The sequence below is a fragment of the Apus apus genome, chromosome 1, assembly GCF_020740795.1.
Source record: "Apus apus isolate bApuApu2 chromosome 1, bApuApu2.pri.cur, whole genome shotgun sequence".
Classification (NCBI taxonomy): domain Eukaryota; kingdom Metazoa; phylum Chordata; class Aves; order Apodiformes; family Apodidae; genus Apus; species Apus apus.
Genome location: NC_067282.1, coordinates 170,985,438 through 170,992,187, shown reverse-complemented (window position 1 = coordinate 170,992,187; position 6,750 = coordinate 170,985,438).

Genomic DNA, 6,750 nt, shown 5'->3' with positions numbered 1-6,750 from the left:
GGCTGAGAGAAACCCACTCCAGAGCTGCCAATGCCCCAGCTGCAGGGCATAATATTACAAGGTGCCAGGAACTGGGTCTGAACTGTGCTCACTGCTGAGAGAGCATGAGAAGGTCTGCAGCTGGGCTCCCTGTGAGCTCCAGCTGTGTCCTGGGGAGGTCTTGTCCCATCAGCTGGACAGGCTTATTTTTTTTCCTCATCTGCCCTGTGAATTGTGCTCTGCCATGGAAATATGGATCTTGGGGTATAGAATATTTGCAAACCTGCATTCCTACAGGACCTTATGGGCAGGAACAGTACCCACAACACCAGATGGCAGAGGAGATGGGATAGTGACTGTCCTAGGGACACAGGTAATGCCTCTTGGTGTCTCTCTGTCTTCCACTTTCTTTCTTTCAGGCATTGCCAGAAAAAAAGGGAACTGGAGCAGGGTTTGAGTACAGGACCTTGTAGTGCTGGGGAGTCATTTGAGAATGATTCTTCCACCCTCATTGACACTTAGTTTGTTCAGTTTCTCATTCACTTATACACTGCCATATTCCTTTGGCACTGTTACACCACCTTAACCAGTCATTAGAAATATAAAGCAACATAGTGGCCTTGCAGCCTTGAGGTCTATTACATCAGTGTTTCTTTTCTCATCCAAACTATTAATCTCATTTAAAACTGCAGCAGGAGCTGTTTTTGACTAGCCTGTGTGGACCAGTATTAATTACAGTACCTTCTTCAAAAGGGGATATACATCCCCAACAGTCAGGGGAAGGAAAAGCCGATCTGAGGAGCTCAAGTGGCTCTCCTGGCATTGCTTGAAGCTGGGCAAGAAATGGTGTCATCAAAACACTTGCCAGGGCTTTGCTTTCTTTCAAAAGAGTGCTGTCTGAGTTCAGCCAAGTCTTCAAGTGCAGGAAAGTTATAGGAAGTCTGCATGAGGAAGGAAAGGAGTTAGCCTTGTGTTTTGCTTTCTTGCAGGCGACCCATGACGTGAGACTGAGGTAGAAAGTGGAAAAGAACTGAGCACGACTGTTTAAGTGTAGAAAAGGGAAAGCAGAGACAAGAAAATGTGCAGGAAGATTAAAGTTTAGTTATGGGAGGATTTAAGTCTTCAAGGTCAAATGTGTTTGTAAAGGGGTTGGGAAACAGTTGCTCTTCATGGGCTCTCTTCTCAAATGCAGAATAAATCTCTATCCTCTACAGCAGCAATGCTACCACTTCTCTTCAGTAATAACCTAGCACCTTGGTTAGGCTGCTTCTCTGCTTTGGTCAATTAAGGAAAGTCCCTTTTTATTGTCAGACATGCCAGCCATCAAATTCTACCTGTTTTTCTCCTATTGGCTTCTTACAGTTCATAGTTACTCATCTGTATTTAGTGTTATAAATTCATCCTTCCATTAATTTATTCTTTTTTTAAAAAATGCTTTTAGGTTATTTTGCTTTCCTTCTAAGTCAAGTTATTTGGTAACCAGCCCAGCCTTCTTTCCCAATTGTGGTATTGTGGCTTTCTTAGCATTCAGTGAAATATTCTTAAATATCTCCTAATTAACATTTTTCTTTTTAGAGTCATCTCCCAGCTGACTTCAGTCAATTGTTTTCAGCTTGGTAGAAAGTTGGCCTTTGTCAAGCCCCAAGGATGTATATAGTTTACTGGTTTGGACTCTGTTCTAGTTACACAGAACAAAGGTAATCAAATCATGATCACTGGCTCCTAAGCTACCACTACCTCCTACTTCTGTGAATGGCCTTTCTGTCAACAGGAGAGCTAAATATAAATCCTTCCCATGTTGGGTATAATATTTGAACACAGATGTTGTCTATGATTCTCAAAAATGAAGTAAATCTCATATTTGCAGCTTGAGATCCTTGAAACACTTACTATGTCCTTCCTGAATATTGCAGATCGGTCCTGTAGGAGTCAATCATCACTCAAACCTCTGACCTCATCAAAACCTGAGCCATTTTTCCATGGAAATATTAGCAATTAGACAGAATATAAAATATTTTCCAATCATCTCCACCTCATGAAAATGAGACATGAAGTTTTTCAGCAGCCAGGAAAGCCTGATATACAAAGGAAGGGAAGAGGGAAGGGACTCAGCAATGTATATAATTACCTGAAGGGAAGGCGCAAAGAGAATGGAGCCAGGCTCTTTCCAGTGGTGCCAGTGACAGGACAAGAGGCAACGAGCACAAACTGAAACATAGGAAGCTTCATCTGAACATCAGGAAACACTTTTTTTGCTGTGAGGTTGACTGAACCCTGGCACAGGTTGCTTGGGGAAGTTGTGGAATATTTGTCCTTGGAGATATTCAAAAGTTATCTGGACATGATCCTTGGCAGCCAGCTGAAGGTGACCCTCCTAGAGGATGGGGGTTGGACCAGATGACCTCCAGAGGTCTCTTCCAGCCTTAAGCATTCAGTGATTCTGTGAGCCTGTCTCATTCTTTTCTTGTCTGTTTACCCCTCTTTAACACCCACCATGGAACCTGACAGACACATCTGTGAATTTTAACAGCTTGTTAACCCATCAAACACACTAGTTTTTGCTGCTTTAGTAAGTGAACTAAGATCACAGATCACTGCAAGGAGCACCGAACCCCGTGAGAATTAGGACATGCAGCATCTGCCTGAGGACAGCTGAAGAGGGGGGAGGGGGAAACAGGGAAGAGCTGCTTCTTCTTCTGAAACTGAGCTGTTTGGCTGCGGGCCCATGGGGTGAGGAGAGCCAGTCTGAGGGATCCTTGGCAGAGTGTCTGGGTTAATCTTCTCTCTTGGGTTTTCAGAAACCAAGTTTTCTATATAACCACTTCAGAAAAGTATTGGGAATTGGTTGCTCATCCAGGGTGAAACCTGCTGTGCCCAAGGTTGCAGTGTCAAAACAATCACAAAATAACCTGCTGTCTCCCTTGAGCTGCCATCCTACTTTGCTGGCTTTTCTGTAGGGTGTTTCCCATAGAGTCCATGCCCCCTAAAGATCCTAAGAGCACTTTTCAGTCAGGTGGGATCTTAAGAATACCTAGTGCTTCTAAGGCTTGTCTCCTCTTATTTCCCTGACCTCATTGTTTCATTCCCTTCCTGCCCACCTCACACAGGATGAAGGCCGAGTCTCTTACGTAGCGGTGTAGTCTGAGCTGCAACCAAAGGACCTTGTCCTCTCAGGGCAAGAAGCAGAGTACAAAAATGATAACCTTCATAACATCAAATGTTATGAAATTACGAAATGTTCATAAAGTCCTAGGAAAGAAAGGAATGTGATGTCTCAGTGAGCAAGAGAGCACTGAAGAGTTGATACATCACTGACACCAGTGTTGGGGTGCAACTGCAGCATCTAGCCTTGGCCTTGCTTAAATGTATTTTACCTGTTATGGTTTCCACCCAGCTATAGCTAAGCGCTCCTCCTGCAGGCACTCCACTGCTTCGTGGGCTCCTTGTTTATTAACCCATATATTGTTTGTTTCCCCCTTTAATTCTGAATTTTAACTTTTTTATCTTTTATGGAACATCAGAGAATTGGCTTTCTAGCTAGTTCTTTGTATTCAGCAAGACAGTTTCTGAGCTGGCAGCTGAATTCCACTAGTACATATAGCTTTTCTATTTTAACCAGAAAAGAATCCTGCAGAATAGGAGGCATTTTAAAGCAGCAAGGTTTTTAAAATTCAGGCTGCTGCTCAAGGATATGTTTGTGTACTCCAGTGAAAGTCTATCTGCATTTATAACAGGTATTCTGAAGAGGAAGGTATCTGTTTTCTAGGAATGTGTGGGGTTGATACACTCTTCCTGAGTTTCTAAAACTGAAATTATTACTTCCTAGGCTATGAAACACTGCTTGGCACACACAGGTTATTGTGGACTTCAGTTATGATAGAAATGTGTGTACTTCAGTCTCTACTGGATACATGAAAGGGTTTTTTTACTTTGATTTTCTTTATGGGCTCTTCCAAAATGTGGTCTCCACATCAGAGACACGGGCATAATTAAATATTTTCTAATATCCCACATAAATATCAGCCTTTATATACTGAGGCCAAAATAAATACAGACTAAAGACTACATTTACACTCTCCTCAAGAGCAGGCTGGATGCCTGTATCTTGGGACCCTGTTCTGCGTGCCCACCCTGTTGTGATGCCTCTGTTCTGTGTTGCCTTTTGGAGCAGAGTTGGGTTCAGTCTTAGCCACCTACCACCATCACCAAGCACTGTGGTAGGTCTGGTAGGCACTGGCTGAACAGATGTAGACCCATCTATGCCTCTCCTATCCATAGTGCAGGGATATACCAGCTTGGGTTACACATTTCTCTCCTGGAGGGTGGAGGGGGAGTGTCTCAGTTCCAGGCAGCATGAAAGGGGGTTTAATTTTAGGGTAAACACAGGCCTACTCAAATACAGTTCAAATTCAGCATAGGTGTACCTAAGAAGTTTTATCTTTAGATCTTGGGTGTCTCAGCAGCTGGATAAAAAGACAAATGCACCTGACAACCCACTCGCCATCCTTCAGCACTCCACCACAAAGAACCAGCTCTTTCTTCTACCCAAGACTTCTGCAGACTGTCCTCCTCCTTCCCCAATACCAGAAATGCCCCTGTGGAATGCATCCCCAGTAGCTTCTGTAATGAGTGTCCCTGTTTTCCAGGAGCATGTCTTGCTGAATGCAGTGTTTGAGATAAGGAGTTGACCAAAGGATAGAGCTGAACCCATTTTTTAATGTCTTAAATGTACTCCACCAAGCATCTCTTTGCCAACCTTGTTTTGAAAGAGAGAAGAGGACCACAGTGTTCCTTCCCGATATGTAAATGTTGTTGGATTTTTGTTTGAAGTACTTGGTTCCCTGTAATTGCAGTTCAGACTGTAGAACTAAAGATGCATATTTGTTTACTTTAGATTTCAAATCCTGTTCACTCTGTCATGGAATTGTACACATTATTCCAATTATAGCATGGCAGTCCATGGCTTCTTTACTTACCATGTAGACAGAACAGTTTCTCTGAAATCAAAGGCTTGGGGCTTATTTTGCCTCCTTACTTGGTTTATTTTCCTTCTTTTAAATAAAGATACTTTCCAAACAAAAAGCCAAACAAATTTTCCTGTGGCCTCCCTAGATTTTTTCTGCTTTAGTTACAGAAAGATGTAGGACAAGTATGTTGAAGAACAACGGAAAAAAGGAGTAATTCAGTGTGTTGTTTTTGTTTGTTTGGTTGGTTGGTTTTGTTTGTTTGGGTTTTTTTCTCCTGTGTTGAAGAGCTCCCTAAACAAAAGCAGCAACCTTTCAGGGTCTAAATCTGGGCATCTTTGGAATCTTTGCTGACCTCATCTCCAAGCAACAAACCTCCTCACAAAGAAAGTGCCAACTGTCAGCCCAGTGTTCATTTGAACTTCCTCCAGCTCCAGAAGAAAGGGAAGCAAGCAATTCCACTTTAGATGCCAGTGGGTCCCCTTCATGTGACTGGCAGCTTTGAGGGATTCCAGATGGCTTAAGCCCTTCTTTTGAACGTGTCTTTTGATCCCATTTAAATTTCCTTCTGATTTCACCTGCTCTGTGTTTACTGACTGGAGAACATGCAGGTGGACGTATTAACTTCACCATGGGGTACAAATGGATTAAAGGGAATTTATGTGCAGAAGGAAGTTTGTGTGGTACAGCTAATACAGCTCCAGCTCCACTCCATGATTTATGATTCAGAAACCACAGTATAATTTTGACAGAACAAACAAATGGAAAACCTTCTCCATCCCCAGCGTGTGTTTTTTAAATGTTACAACATGTACTCTTCAATCTGGTGGTCACCTAGAAAGTCAAGCAAGAGCAAGAAACTTTTTTAGAACAAACTTCTGTGATCACATATTTTATCCCACTCTTTGTTTACATATTTACAGTTCTCTGTATTCACAAACAAATAATTCTTCAAACTTTCAAGCTTTGTTTAGCTATCAGACTTTTTCCATAACAAGTAGCAACAAATAGCTTGTGCTAATGACAGTAGTCTTATTGCATTAGCATCATAGCTGAACCCTGCATGTTGTGGAAGGAGGAAGAGCAGTCAGGACCATGCAGCAGTACAGCACTGATGGAAGAAGACATCAGAATGCAGCAGAAAAATTAGACTGATGAGCTGGGTCCTCATGAAGAAGGATGTGAAATGCGTCAATCAGCAGAGACAAGGACTGGTTGGGTTGTTGGTTGGCTTAGTGAGTACCTTCATCTGAGAAGGGATTTTCTTGCTCCATTTAAATGGATGAATGCAGATTTTAGTTTAGTGTGACTCTACAGTGTTAATGGGGTTCCAGGTAGTTGCCTCTGAAGTTTTAGGGGATAAATATACCCAGATTTTTAAAAAAGTTGATTGTCTTCATCTGCTATAAACTGCAGAGAGGATTGTGAGGGCTTCATCAACCTCTATAACTGAGCTGCTGTTTTGTGGCTGTCTACAAATAGCAAGGATCAAGTGTTTTTAACCTGCTGGAAACCTGCTGTGTTTTTATTCTGGAGGATGTCTGGCTGAAAAGTTATGCTTGAAAGAACAGAGGATTCTCTGCAGAATGAGATGAAAACTCCTTCTGGAGTTTTCCTAAGTTCCACCTTTGGATGACAGATTCCAGTGCCATGACTCCTTTGAAAAAAAAAAAAATAAAAACATCTCCTTAACTTGGCATTTAACTTCTTGACTTCGATATTGTCACAGCTCTGGGCAAACAAGTTAGTGTCAGATTATTCCATCTAGCAGATTGGCAAGATATTGCCCTAAAAAAGGGATGTAATT